Below are 15,202 nucleotides of genomic sequence, written 5' to 3'. Positions count from 1 at the left end.
TATACCCATCTCTTTTATTCTGCCAACCAGCCGTAAGCGGTCTGGGTTCCTCTTTTCTCAGTATGGAAACTGAAGCTCAGTTTCCATAGTGGCGACCTCAGAGATGGTCCCCTGGGCTTTCCAGAAACATGAAGGATCATTAGAAACCTCCAACTGGCAAAGACCAAATGGCTAGAGCATGTTTCTCAGCTGCAGCACCATTGACATTTGGGGCTGGGTTATTTTTTGCTGTGGAAGCCACCCCACGCATTACAGGGATAGCAAGCAGCATCCTGGTCTCCACCCACTAGAGGTCAATAATACCCCTCAAGTTGTGCCCACCAGATGTGGCTGTGGGTTTCTTGGGGCTCAAGAACCACCACTCTGGGGTGAAATCTGGTTATTGCCCCAGGCCTACCTTTGCCTCAGTGACTCTTTGGTGTTTGATCCGCTCCCAGGGAACGGCAGCCAAGGGCAGGCGTGGGGTAGAACGGCCAGCAACTGAATTCTGCCATCTGGCCAGTTCTTAATCTAGAGTCCTGATAAAAAGGAGACACAGTTGGGAAAGGACTGAGGGGAAGTTAGGCAGCGTGCCCCAAGAATGGACAGCAGAGGAGGACCAAGAGGTGAGCCAGGGCCATCTTCGCTCACTGGGACAGCACATGCCGTTGTCTTTCTCTTTGTCTTACAACTGACCTGGATTTCTGCAGGAACCGTCCCTCATCTCAGAACAAACTACTGGTTTTCTTCCGAGATTAGAGGTATTAGATTCTCTTCTCGAGAGCTACTTTGGAGGTGGCCCCAGATCAGCGTGGCTCTTGGCCCCAGACGCCGGAACGTCCTCAAGCACAGACTGTCTAGCTTTTGCTCTTTGTGCGTCCTTCTCTGCTTGTTCCCCAGCCATGCCATAGCTGCTTTAACTCCACGGGAGGAAACAGCACGTTCTGGAGCCGCCCGACCCCTTCTGAACATTGCCCTCCCCCACCAGTCCCCATCCACCAGCCCTTTGTGTGGCCAGCATCCCTGACCAACTGTGCCAGGCAGCCCCTGCTCGGCCTCCCCGCAGAGCAAGACAGGCCCTTCTCTCTGCCCTCCTCCGGACGGACAGCACAGCAGAACAAAGGGCTCTGTCTGAGCACCACCGGGTCCCCGACGGGCCCTGTCACTCTACCTCTTTTCAGTGTGGCCCAGAAGGGGCCTCGGCGATTAGGCACGTCTCAGAGACACAGCCGATGAGTTTGGGTTCTACTCATTTCCTCGTCGAGACTTTCTGAGCCCGTGGCTGATGATAAATAGAGTAGTGATTCAAGGGTTCGGCCTGCGGGTTAGTCGGAGCAATGAATAAGCTGTCCAGGTCTGACTCATTCGTTTATACTCTAGCTCTGCCCTGCTTCAGCAAGGTTGCATGTGCGAGAGGGGACCCAGCTACAGGCATTTCATTTCTGTCTCTGCTGGGTGTACGAATCTCCCAGGGCCACTGTGACAAAGAACCACAGACCAGGCTGCTTGAGCAACAGAAATGCATTGTCTCACAGATCTGCAAGCCAGAAGCCGAAGATCAAGGTGTTGGCACGGTTGGTTTCTTCCTTCTGTGTCTGTGTCCTAATCTCCTCTTGTCAGGACAGGAGTCCTGTTGGATCAGGCCCACCCTAATAACTTCATTTTAACTTAACCATCTCTTTAAAGACTCTATCTCCGAATCCAGTCGCATTCTGGAGCACTGGGGAGTAGGACTTCAACATAAGGAATTGGGGTGCGGAGGTGGGTGGGACCCACTTCAGCCCATAACACTGGGTAAGGGACAAATTTCGTCTTTATTTAGTGAAGCAATTTTGGACGAACAGTCACACTGATAGAGTTCATCTTGTTGAGTCTCACTCATTTAAAGAAACATTTTAAGGGAGGTGGCCAAGTTGGCCACATCAAGTTTGGAAGCATCCCATTAGGAATCTTCCAGATCTCACACACGTCCTTAACGTTTGGGGTGACAGTAAGTAGACAGACAAGGACCCAGCTTGGGAAGAGCGGATCTCGTGGGACTTTACCAGGGTGTATTTAGAACCAGGCCTGGGAGACTGTGTGTGCCCACCTGGGGGCTGGCGAAGATTTGTGATCGGGGGCGTACGGAGGTCTCTGGCCTCAGCGTTGCTACGGTCACAGGAGGGGGATCTAAGAGCGACTCTGTTCATGAACCAAAATGACTTTGGGACCAGCCGCTGCCATAGCTGATTTGACAAAAGTTTCCGGAAGATCTGAAAATCATTCAGCAAAAAGGGTTAACGAGGCAGGTGCAGAGCTGGCTTTCAGGGTTACCGTGAGAGCAGAACGGCCCTCGCCTCTTTCCCCCGAGTGCAGATGTCAGGAGTCATGCCCGCGGAGAGGCGCCCAGCACCCGGCGAGCTTGTGACCCGGTCAGGGCTTGTTGGCGGAGGAAGAGGGACACACGAGAGCTCCCCCAGCAAGCCCTGGCAAAGGTCGTCTCCCTCGGAGGCCGATGCCACCGCATCCTTGCAAGTGTAGTCAGAGCAGTGCGTCAGCGGCAGGCCCGCTGGGGCTTTGCCCCGGTCCTCCTGCTCGTCTCTCTGAGCATCTCCATCCCGTCCTAGGATGGGTGGAACAGAGGGAGTGGAGGGGTGACATTTGAGATGTCACTTCTCAGGTTTCTGGGATGCACCCGGGGCTTTCATTTCCTGGTGAGCAGGGTCTCAGGCCACTGCTTGGGAAGATCCCTGGGATCCTCGCCTATACGTGGAGATGCTATTTATCAGGAGCTAGTGGGAGAACAGGTGGCACAAAAGAGGCGAGCCCAGCCCGTAGGCCCTTTGGAAGCCCGTGTCTCCCCTAGGTGGTCCCCGAGGAGTCTGCCTGCTGGCTTAGCAGGGAGCCAAGATGAAGGCACGGAAGCTTAGGGATGGGGTGTCAGGTAGAGAAAGGAGCCTGAACTGGCTGGAGCAGGTGTCCGTAGGCCCCCGCAGCTGATGTGGTCCCCCGACAAGGCCGGCTCGCTCTCGCTCCCTCGTTCTGAATATTGTGCAGTAGGTGACCTTGGGCTTGGAATCTTGCTGATGTCTGCTGTGCCTGGGAGGCCCTGGGGACACCCCAAAGTGTGTGAACTTTGCTCTTATTTAAAGCACAGTTTCTCAGCCTCGGTATTGGGGACACCTGAGCTGGGTCCTTCTCTGCGGTGGGGACTGTCCCGTGCGTGTTGAACAGCATCCCTGGTCTGTCCACCCACTGGATGCGTAGCAACCCTCCCACCCCCCGAGTCGTGATAAGCTAAAATGTTTCCACATATTGCCAGGTGTCCCCTCAGAGAAAAGTCAACCCCAGAATGAGAACCATTGGTTTAGGGGTTCTGTGGAGTCTAGGAGACTTCGTGTTCTGTCATTATGTTACTAGGGGCGCCTGGGTGGCTCAGTCGGTTAAGCATCTACTCTTGATTTCGCCTCAGGTCGTGATCTCACGGTTCGCGAGTTTGAGGCCCACATCTTGGGATTTGTCTCCCTCTCTCTCTGCCCCTCCCTGGCTCACTCTCTATCTCTCTCTCTCAAAAAAAAAAAATTAACACATTAATTAATTTCAGTTAATTAATAGAGGTCCTAGGATGCTGCGTTCATGTAAATGCACCAAGTGGGGAGGGAGAGAGGAGGTATCTCACAGATGCCAGGAGGGAATCTGGCCCCGTTGTTGCCATGGTCACGGGAGGGGGATCTAAAAACGACTCTGTTGCTGAACCAAAATGACTTTGGGACCAGTCCGTTGCCATAGATAATTGGACAAAAAAAGTTTCTGGAAGATCTGAAAATCATTCAGCAAAAAGCGATCCTTAGGAGGGATCACCCTGGCTTGTACCATCTAAGTCCCCAGGAATTTATTCTGGTGTGTCTATGAGTTAGGGACCTAAATCAATATTTTTTTCCAACTGATGAACACAGTGTTTCTTGACCTCAGCACTGCTGACATGTAGGGCCGGGTCATTCTCTGTGCTGGGGACTGTTCTGTGCCTTGTAGGGTACCGGGCAGCATCCCTGGTCTCTACCCCCCTGGATGCCAGTAGCTCCCCCTTCCCCGGGTGGGAACAATCACAAAGGTATGTCTCCTGTCATTGCCAGATGTCCCCCGGGGCCACAGTTGGCCTGGGAGAGAGGAGGGTCTGAAAGAATGCTGAGCTCCAGGACAAGAAGAGGTGGCTGAGACACTGTGTGTCAAACCTGTGACTGGCCCACAGGGACACCTTTGCCCCTGCCCTGTGGTGATGCGTAGATAGGCTGGGAGGGGAGCCAGTTGGGGGCTGTCACCAAAGATGCTGACAAGGCAAAACCCTGGGCTGTGGGCTGCCTGGGACATCTCACTGGGTCCAGAAGTGTAACCAGGATCATCACGGCAGAAACTGGGCCAGGGGATGGACTTTGTGACCAGGAGGAGCCCTTGCCCAGATGAAGGCCACGAGGCCCTGGGTCACAGGTGGAGGAGAGGAGGCGACTCTGGAGGCTGCCCGCCCTGCAGCCACACATAGGGAGGGGCCAGTGTGGTTGCTGATCAGTAACGAAGCCAGTTCCAGGGGAACAGAAAACAAGGATGGGGCTCGAGGGTCTTGTTGGCAGGACAAAGGATCCGTGGTCTCTCTCTCGGGTGGGAATGTTCTGAAGCGGATGGGGTGGTGATGGCAGGCGTCTGACCATAGTACAGACTGCTGTCCCAGGCGCTCCCAACGCGTGAGCCGCGTGATATGTGGATTCTACACCAGTAAGTCGTGTTCAAAGGAAGAGTTTTATCAGAACAAAATGCCATTTTGAAGCGAAAACCAGTGGGCCGCCGGAAGGATCGAGTCGAAGGGGGTGTGTCGTTGAAGAAACCAGACCCAAGCAGGGCTCCTGGTGGCAGGCGATGTGGATTTTGAGGGGACAGCAACAGCTCGTCTGAGTCTTTGGAGAGGTTAAGTGAGGAGCTGCTTTGTTCCAGGTTCCCGGAGGCTAATGGCTCTGTGGGCCACCAGTGGGGCAGGACTTGCTCCCCAGGCCAAGTGTCCCCACTGCGACAGGGGGCTCCACAGGGACTTGGCCCCGAGGCGGGGGATTCCCACGGGCCCAAGTGGCTGACCCATACGGGGCACTTAGGCCGAGGAGTGGGCCCACTCTGTCCCTTTTGAGGGGCTGGCACAGAAGCCCCTCGAGCCCCGCCTGAGGTCCGTGAGGATCCAGACTGCCTTTAAGAGCAGAGTGGGGCAGGGTGCGGCCCCTCCTTTTCCAGGAGCCTCTCAGCCAAGGTCTCAAGCAGGGCTTTTGTGTGTTTCTGCCTGGGCATGGCGGCAGGGGGACTGTGTGTTTTGGAGAGGGTCCCCCAAAGGGGTCTCTTCGGCCCATCTCAGCCTTCTTCCCTGGGAGCCTTCCGAGTCTCCATTTAGGGAGCCCACTGGTCAGCAGGGAAGGATCTGAAGCGCGGGTCCCCACAGGACCTTGAAAGCCTGTCTTACTTCCCCCTGTAACCGGAACTGTCCTGTGTCAGGCTATGGCCCGACCACAGCCACCAGCAATCCCCTCCCTCCTAGCCCCAGACACCTGGTGGAGCTGTGGACCAGCAACTCCGCCCCCCCCCCCCGCCCCCATCCCACAGTCCACCTGCCACATACAGCCTAGCTGACCCCTTCCAGATGTCACTCTTGTCCTGGTTCTCACTGCTTCCAACCAGCCAGGCTCCCCATCAGACTTGCATGAAAATTGAAACTCCATCCGTCCCGTCCCACGTTCGCAAGGCCCTGCGGGATCTGACCTTCCTGACCTCAGCCCTTCCCCCTCCAGCCTCAGCCCTGCTGGCCACACTGGTCTCCTTGTTCTGAGACCAGCCCCAGCTGCCCCTGCCCTTGGCGCTCACCGCCCTCGCCTAGGCGGCCCTCCCCAGGAGCTCAGTCCGTGTGCCCCCTCCCACTGCACAGGCATCAGCAACCATCTCCGATGAGTGCTTCTCTGCCTCCTGGTTCATCCAGGATGACTACCCTGTCCTGGTCAGTTTCTGTCCCCGTGGCCGCACTGCTGATGTCCGGGGGCCGGATCATTCTTCACGGTGGGGGCCATCCTGTACACGGTAGGATGTTGAGCGGCATCCCTGGCCTCCATCCACCACATGCCCTGGTACCTCCCCCCTCCCCCAGTGGTGGCGACCAAAACGTCTCCAGCCTCCAATCGGAGACGCACGTGTCCGCTGGGGCAGTGCAGCATTGCCCTTGGGTGAGAACCACCGGTGTAATACCACGCGGGATTTTTCCTTTCCCGAGAGCTCTCCCTGTTGGAAATGCCTCTTTGCTCATAGGTTGGTTTGTCATCAGCCTCCCTAAAGGCCAGATCCCTTTGGCCTCCTTCACCTCTGCATATCCACATCTGGAGAAACACTTGTTGACGAGCGGGACATTGGAAAAAGACAGCCTGTTCTTTTTCAGAGGGGGTGGGAGAGGTAGTCACAGACCCCAGGGAGAGCAAACAGCCTGTGTCAGCCCCGAGGGCAGCTGAACCAATAGAATAGAACATGCTGGCCCAGCATATGCCTGAGGGAGGGGCTCTCTCCAGGGCTCAGACCGGTTGGTCCAGACTGGAAGGTTGGAGCACAGGACTTAGGGAAGAAAGGGACAGTTGTGAGAGAGCATTTGGGATGGGTTTCTGGGGGGGTGCCGGGGAGGGGGTATTCAGAGCATACGGAAGAAAGGCAGTGGTCCTTCTGGATCAGGGCCTTGCTCGGAGCATCTGGTATCTTCTGCCCTGGGCACCTGGATTCGTGTTCTGGGGCTGCCGTAAACTGAGGTACCACAAACCCAGTGGCTTAAAGAATAGAAATGTATTCTCTTGGGCTGCCTGGGTGGCTCAGTCAGTTAAGCGTCTGACTTCGGCTCAGGTCATGATCTCACAGTTTGTGGGTTCGAGCCCCGCGTTGGGCTCTGTGCTGACAGCTCAGAGCTTGCAGCCTGCTTCAGATTCTGAGTCACTCTCTCTGCCTCTCCCCCACTCATGCTCCGTCTCTCAAAAATGAATAAACATTAAAAAAAAATTAATGGGGTGCGTGGGTGGCCCAGTCAGTTAAGCGTCCTACTTCGGCTCAGGTCATGATCTCACGTTCATGGGTTCGAGCCCCGCGTTGGGCTCTGTGCTGACAGCTCAGAGCCTGCAGCCTGCTTCAGATTCTGAGTCACTCTCTATCCTTCCCCTGCTTAGTCTCTGTCTCTGTCTCTCTCTCTCAAAAATAAATAAACATTTAAAAAAATTAAGGAATTTATTCTCTTGAAGTTCTGGAGTCCAGAAGTCCAGAATCCAGACATCAGTGGGGACCTGCTTCCTCCAAAGGATCCAGAGGCCAGGGGGACAGGGGGATCCTTCCTTCCCTGCCTCTTCCAGCCTCTGGAAGCTTCCTGGCGTTCCTCGGCTTGTGGCCGCATCACCCCTACGTAAACCTTAAGCCATCCTCCAGCTCCGAGCCGCCACACCTGAGAAACATGCTCAGTTTGTGCCTGTTTCTCAGCGTGTCCATCTTGAAGATAATTTCACGTGATCATCTCTTCTTAAAAAGCCTCCACAGGCTCCAGGAAGCGAGCATTGGAAAATGGAGGCACCCAGAGTTGTTAAGTGGCGTTTCCTAAATGATCCTGCTGTAATGCTGGCCTTCTCCTTTTAGCTGGAGAGTGATTTCATCTGATAAACATGTGGCTGCAAATTATGGCCTTATATAAACGAAGCAGCTACACTACACTTTCTGGAGGCCCTGTCCGCCTTATTTTCCAGCAAATTCCGAATTATTCGCCAAGCTGATAGGCAGAACCTTGCATTTTTGAGCACGGGGCCTTGGCCGGGCCTTGAGAGCAGCTCATTCACATTTGTCCCACTCCCCCCGCCCCCAATCAGGGCCTGAGTTTTGGTTGTGTGCCCCCCCCCCACCACTTTGCCTGCACCTCCTTCCTCCAAGAACATAAGAGAAAGGCCCTGAATTGAGGTCCACGTCTTTTCACAGTGCAGAAAGTATACCCCGTGTGGTGTTTGCAAAGCCCTTGAATTTTCCACGGCTCGGGTTTTTCAGCAGGAATCTCTCTTAACTGTGGTAAAGTGCACGTAACATGAGGATTCGCGTTAGCTACGTCGAGTGGACGTGTCGTGCAACCCCCACCTCTGTCTAGTCGTGGACCATTTCCGTCTCCCCCGGAAGGAAGCATCCCTCCCTTGGCCCCTGGCAACTGCCGCTCTGCCTTCTGCTGTCTCTGTGGGTTTGCCTGTTCTGGACATTTCACGTAGACGGAATCTCACAGCGTGTGGCCTTTTGTGTCTGGCTGCTTTCACTGAGCGCGACGTTCTTAAGGCCCACCCACGTTGTAGTGCCTGCCAATGCTTGTTCCTGTTTATGGCTGAGTAATATTCCACCGGGTGAATAGACCGCATTTTATTTCTCCACTCATGCTTCGACGGGCATTTTGCTTCCACCATTTGGCTCTTCCAGGGGCCAGTTTTCTCACCTGGCAGCTCGATTTCCATCCGGTGATGAGGGCACATCTCTCCCGGGAAGGCCCCGGGTAGACAGATCGAATCAGTGCGGAGAGATGGGTCTCACTTCCCCCTTCTCACACTTGCGAGTGCTTCAGTGAGCATCACCTGGAGGGTAGAACGGCGTTACGGTTCAGAGTAAGGGTGAACACGCGAGTTTTCAGGACCTGCTGCCCCCAGCGTAGCTGCAGCCTGCGGTCGCCGGTTGGCTGAGCCGTTCCCCCTCCCTCAGCCCCAGACGTACTTCTTTTCGTTCTGGGCACAGGCTGGAGATTCTTGGGGCACAGGTTTCATATCCACTTGCGACCAGGACCTTCAAGCCACAGTGTGACCAACTTCCAGATCTCAGGCTCCATTAAGACTCCATGAGGAAGGTGCGATCAGAAGCCAGAGAAAATGGCCTACCCCCTCCAAGAGAGATGTCATCATTTAAGAATGTCCCTTGGAGCTGTGTTCATCAAAACAACATGGCACCTCACAGGCATCGACAGCCCGGAAGCAGACCCACGCATGTCAAACAATTCATATACTGTATTTAACAAACTAAAGAGACTCCCTGGCCAAGGGAGAGGATTCTTTAAGGAAAGAGATCATCTGGATCCCCATTTCACCTCCCACACTATTCTGGGTTGACTTGTGTCCCCCACAAATTCATATCCACCTGGGACCTCTCAGAACGTGACCTTGATGGGAAATAAGATCTTGGCAGATATAATAAGTTAAAGGTTTCAGGATGAACTCATCTTGAATCCAGTAACCAGCATCTCTAGAAGAAGAGGAGAGGACGCAGAGACAGGAAAGGACCACGTGATGATGGATGAGGAGATCAGAGTGACGCACGTACAAGCCAAGGAACGCTAAGAGTTGGCAGAAGCTGCCAGAAGCTGGGGGGAAAGCATGGGAAGGATTCTCCCTCAGAGCTTCCAGAAGGAGCCAGCCCTGCCTGCCAACACCTTGATTTTGGACTCCTCCAGAAACGTGAGACAATGAATTTCTGTTGTTTTAAACCATCTCGCCTGTAGTATTTTATCACAGCGGCCGTAGGAAAACTCCCACACCACCCAAATAATTTCCAGATGGATGAGAGTTTCAACGTAAAGAATAAGTCCAGGGAAGGAGAGGGGTACAGACAAAAAGTACGATTCCATGTTAATCAGACCTGGGAGAGGACGAGGCAACAGACATGAAAGAAATGAGCCACAGATCCACTGCCTGGAAAATACAACATTTGTATCCCCAAAACACCGGAAGTGGAAGCCAAGTGCCCTTGACCCTGACAAACCATCAATACCCTTCCTATACAAAGAGCTGTTCCAAAGCAATGAGCAGGAGGAAAACAACAACAACAACAACAACAACAACAAACAAAATGGACAAAGGACGTGAACAACTTAACAGAAACAGAAAAATAGTTGCTCACGACACAAAATTTTTTTTGAAGCCCCGCCTGACAGCCGAAGGAATGTCAATGACAAGATGCTCTTTTGTGCCCACTGATGCCTGTGGGTTGAGAAAAATATTAACACTTGGTGCCAGCGAGGAAGCTGTGAGGCAAGCACCCTCGTATTACCCCATACCCGTACTCTCGCCTGGGTGAGGCTCTCGGGAAGTCGCTGGGGCAGAATGGATCGGATCGGGGGTCGTCGAAGCGAGAACGCAGAGCGAATCCGACCAGCGCGGTGTTGTAGGGGAAATGATACAGCACGTGGAGGAACAAGGGAACTCTGGGTCTGTGCTTCTTTTGTTGGGGACACAGTGCACCCTGAGATTTTGCCCTGAGAGCAGAGCCATCCTAGAGCCGGTGGAGGGGCTCAAGGAGCCTTCTGACCTGAGGGGACAAGGACAGCCCCCCGGGGTGGGGCGAGCCCCTCATCTGAGGTACAGATGAGGGAAAGAGGGGGCAAGGTGCCTGGGAGCGGGTGGGTGGCTGGCCCTCCAGGCCTGCAGTGAAGGCGGGGCTAGTGTCTCACAGGAAAACAGCCCAGGCCAGGAGAACTAGGCTTTTTGCTGGGGGTCAGGGGCTTCGGGCAGCGTGTCCCTGATTGGCCTGGAGAAGCCCTGCAAGGTTCTGGTTGGGTGGGCAGTGGCTGGAGTGTTTCCAGAAACCAACAGGTGGCCATGTTGAATCAGGCCCGATGACCAGGGGCTCTGAGGGCTGGCCGTGGGGTGCCTTCGAGGGACTCTGTGCTGGGACACGCACACCTAGACCAGTGCTGCCAGGGGGTTCCTCCTGATTGGCTGGTGAGAAGAGGACAGTTCTGGGGACATGGTGACAGCAGTCAGGATGTGGTCAGGGAGGATGTGGGGGTGGGGGTGGGGGGGGAGTAGAGAACAAGCCTTCTGGCTGTTTGGGGCCCAGGAGAGGTGGCTGTGGTGGGCTGGGGGTGGAGTGTAGCCCCTAGGAGCATGCAGCAGAGTGGACGGGCCCCAGGGGGCAGAGCCTGGGCGGGGGGTCCCCTGCACAAGAGCAGGTGCAGGTGATGCCTCCATCCCCGGGGGCTGCAGAGCAAGCGAGCAGAACCAGGAGAAGTCAGTGGCCAGCCGATGTGACTGGTGGGAGCTCGGTGGCATCTTTGGGGAGAGGCACTGCGATTTTTACAGTGGGGGGATGGGGGGGATGGTGGCTTGAGGGACAGGTGGGAGTAGGAAGGGCTGGCTCCAAGTCACGTGGAAGTGAGGAGGCAACCAGGCTTTTCCCTAAGCTGGAAAAGGGTTTATTAGTGTCTTTGGTTTTCAGGCACATGAGCCATTTCAATGGGAGGGTCCTGCCCCAGATGACCGGGGAAGGGGCAGGGGGGGAAGGAGAGTGCGGGCTCCTTGGGGAAAAGGGCCAGGTGAGGCCAAGCTGGACAGGGAGGGCCCCAAGACAGGTCCAAGGCAGAGGAGTTTCCCAGGACGTGGATGTGGTGGGCCTGCGTGGGGCAGGTGGGCCCTGTGGGGACTCCTGCAAGGGGCCCCAGATGCTATCTGTCCCGCGCTCCCCTACTCATTGTCTACCCCTCCCCTCCTTGCAGCCCTGGTGGTCAGCAGCTACCCTGAGCGAGTCTTATCTCCTTCCTCCTGGCCTGGAGGGGTGGAGCACACATCAGCTGGTCCTGTGACTGCCCGCATGGCCCCCAGTCTCTGAGCATGCGGTTGTCTTCTGCTCCCCACACCAAGGGGCCCAGGGCTACAAACATCCCCTGTGGGGCTCTGACGGCACCTGGTGATTGACTGGCTCTGGAGGACAAGGGGTGGCACTGAGGGCAGCCGGCCATGCGACCCTTAGCCCATTCTGGCTTTGACCAGACCCTCTCCAGGGCAAGGCAGGGAGGCCCGTGAGCAAGAGCGAGGTGACATCGGCGGGCTCTGATGCCTCCTCACCTAGGTCAGTGTCTGCTGGGAGGAGAAAGCAGGTGCATCCGTGTGACCTTTCCACCACCCACATCCCTGCACTTGGACGTGAGACAGTCCAGAGCCCCGAGTCCGTGAGCCGGACCTCCCCCCCAAAGTTGTGGCACACATCAGCTGTGTCTGCACAAGTGCCAGAAGGGGCCAGCTGTGCCTGAAGCCCTGGCTCTGTGCGTGTGTGTGTGTGTGTGTGTGTGTGTGTGTGTAGGAGTGTTCGTATGAAACTGCACGCGGGTGTGTCCGTGCTTGTGCATGTGCTTTGGTGTGTGTGTGCACGCGTGTGGGTGTGTCCATATGGAAGAGTGTACATGCTCATGTGTGTCTGTGTCTGTGCGTGTTGTGTGCTCATGAGCACGTGTGTGCGTTCGCATGGCTGCGATTAAGGTGCACACCCGCGACCTGAAGCTCGTACACTTTCCACCTTCTGCAGCGGGCGCGGTGCTGCCTGTAAATGTCCTGCAATCGGGGGACAGCCAGGAGGGCAGCTGGCACTCTGAACACCTGACACAGGTTCCCTACCCCTTGTCCACTGTGGCATCCGAGGAACTCCGTGACAGGGCTCACGGGTTGGACGTTTTGGAAAGAAAGCAAGAAGTTTTGAAAAGATGCTTTCCTGGGGGACTGGGTTCCTTTGTAATCCACGTAATTTTTAGAGCGTTATTGGGGCCCCTGGGTGGCTCTCGGTTAAGCGCCCAACTCAGTCTTGGCTCAGGCCATGATCTCACAGTTTGTGAGTTCAAGCCCTGAGTCGGGCTCCAACCTGACACTGTGGAGCCTGCTTGGGATTCTCTCTCCGTCTGCCCCTCCCCCACTCTCTCTCCAAATAAATAAACTTAAATAATAATATATATTTAAAAAATTTTTTTTAATGTTTGTTTTTGAGAGAGAGAGACAGAGCATGAGCTAGGGAGGGGCAGAGAGGAAGAGAGAGATAGAATCTGAAGCAGGCTGCAGGCTCTGAGCTGTCAGCACAGAGCCCGACACGGGGCTCGAACCCACAAACTGTGAGATCATGACCTGAGCAGAAGTTGGACACTTAACCAACTGAGCCACCCAAGGTGCCCTTCCTTTTTTTATTTTTTAATTTTTTTAATGTTTTATTTATTTTTGGGAGAGAAAGTGACAGAGTATGAGCAGGGGAGGGGCAGAGAGAGGGAGACACAAAATCCAAAGCAGGCTCCAGGCTCTGAGCTGTCAGCACAGAGCCCGACACGGGGCTCGAACCCACGAACTGTGAGATCATGACCTGGGCCGAAGTCGGACACCTAACCGACTGAGCCAGCCAGGGGCCGCAACAATATATATATTTTAAAAAGAGCTTTATTAACTGCAGCCGATATACTGTAAACTATACTTCTTTAAAGCATGCAATTTGGAGAGTTGTGGCACATGTAAACACTCATGAGCCCACTACCACAACCAAGATAGTAAACACATTCATCACCCCAAAAGTCTCCCTGGGCTCCTTTGTTGTCCCAACCTGCCCCCTCCCCCCCAAGCAGCCACTGATCGACTTTCTGTCTCTATAGTCTGCGTTTTCTAGAATTATATATATGTGGAATCATACTGTATACACTCTTTTTACAACTGTATTGAATTTGCAGGCGCCTCACTGGCTCAGTCAGAAGAACGTACGACTCTTGATCTCGGGGTTGTGAGTGTGAGCCCCACATTGGCTGTAGAAATTAAAGATAAATAACCTTAAAAAAAAAAAAAAAAACCTTTACAGAGGTGAAATTCACATAACGTAGAATTCACCATTTTGAAGTGTACAATTCAGCGGTGGTTAGTATATCGTCAGTGTTGTGCAACTTTCACCTCTCTCTGGCTGCCGAACAATTTCATTCCCTGAAAGGAAACCCCCTCCCCTTTAAGCAGTCACTTCCTCTTCCCTCCACCTGTCTGCCTCCGGCCTCTGGCAACCACCGATCTGCTTCCTGCCTCGATGGATTTGCCGCTCTGGATGTTTCATTTAAATGGGATCACACAAAAAAAATAAAATAAAAATAAATGGGATCATACACTGTGCGGCCTTTCGTGTCTGGCTTCTTTCAACAGTGTTTCCAAGGCTCATCCATATCGTGGCATGTATCAGGGCTTCGTTCCTTTTTATGGCTGAGTAGTATTCCACTGTGTGGATGGACCACATTCTGTTCACTCGTCAGCTGTTGGACCCTTGGGTCGTTTCCACCTTTCGGCTGTTGTGAATCGTGCTGCCGTGAACGTGCGTGTACGAGTGTTTCTTTGAACACCAGGTCTGTACCTAGGAGCGGAACTGTTGGGTCTGTGCGTATTTTTTTTGGTTGTCTTCTTTCTTTCTCTCAGCACACAGATCCTGAGATTGTTCCATGTTGTTCCATGCTGCTCCGAGGATTAGAGGTTGGTCCCGCCTCGTGGCCGAGTAGCGTTTCGTTGCGCGGCCGGTTTGTTCGTCCATTCGCTGGTCGATAAACATTCGGGTTGTTTCCAGTTTGGAGCTCTTAGAAACGATGCCACAAAGCACATTCGTGTCCAGTCCCTCTAGGGGAATCTGCTTCGTTTCTCTTGAGTGACTGCTAGGAGGGGAACTGCTGGGTCACATGCTAGTTGTATAACTAACTTCTAAAGAAATTGCCACGTGAGGTCCAAACTAGATGGGCCACGTAATCTAATACAGTCTCTGCAGTATACTGTGGCTGTTTGAAGACCCTTAGCAATGTTGGTATCTATTTATCTGCTAACCCTGCATAAATGCATCAATCCCAGGGAGATGCTCAGAGTTACGCATAAAGATGTGTGTCCAGGAAATCAGAAACCAGCTGCCCGTTGGTAACAGAAGGATCACATGCTTCACAATTTCTCTATGTACAGCGACATCATTAAAAATCATGTTGCAGGCGCCTGGGTGGCTCAGTTGGTTGAGCATCCGACTCTTCATTTTGGCTCAGGTGAGGTTCCCAGGGTTGTGGGATCAAACCCTGTGGCAGGCTCTGCGGTGAGCGTAGGGCCTACTTAAGGTGTTTTCTCTCTCTCTCTCTCTCTCTCTCTCCCTCTGTCCTTCCCCTGCTCGCTCGCTCTCTCTCAAATTTAAAAAAAAAAAAAAAGTTTCAAGGTGTATTTTATGACACGGAGAAACGTTCACAGGTATCTACATACCGCATAAAGAACAATCCAGGTTGGGGCGCCTGGGTGGCGCAGTCGGTTAAGCGTCCGACTTCAGCCAGGTCACGATCTCGCGGTCCGTGAGTTCGAGCCCCGCGTCAGGCTCTGGCCTGATGGCTCGGAGCCTGGAGCCTGTTTCCGATTCTGTGTCTCCCTCTCTCTCTGCCCCTCCCCCGTTC

At 54.1% G+C, this 15,202-nt stretch overlaps 1 protein-coding gene across 9 annotated transcripts in view; it reads left to right on the top strand.

The window, feature by feature from the left end:
• Positions 1 to 15,202, top strand: part of MYO9B (myosin IXB) — a 92,553-nt gene that overhangs the window by 2,798 nt on the left and 74,553 nt on the right. The window contains exon 1 of one of the 9 annotated variants that reach the window (XM_058727538.1): positions 8,696 to 10,370. The exons of the other annotated variants lie outside the window; for them this stretch is intronic. The gene's annotated coding sequence lies outside the window, so the exon portion shown is untranslated. Of the gene's footprint in view, positions 1 to 8,695; positions 10,371 to 15,202 lie in introns of those variants that run through there. 9 annotated transcript variants of the gene reach the window in all.

Source organism: Neofelis nebulosa, chromosome 4, assembly GCF_028018385.1.
Source record: "Neofelis nebulosa isolate mNeoNeb1 chromosome 4, mNeoNeb1.pri, whole genome shotgun sequence".
NCBI lineage: Eukaryota > Metazoa > Chordata > Mammalia > Carnivora > Felidae > Neofelis > Neofelis nebulosa.
Note: the sequence above shows the minus strand (reverse complement) of the source record. Positions and strands in the feature narration are given on the sequence as shown.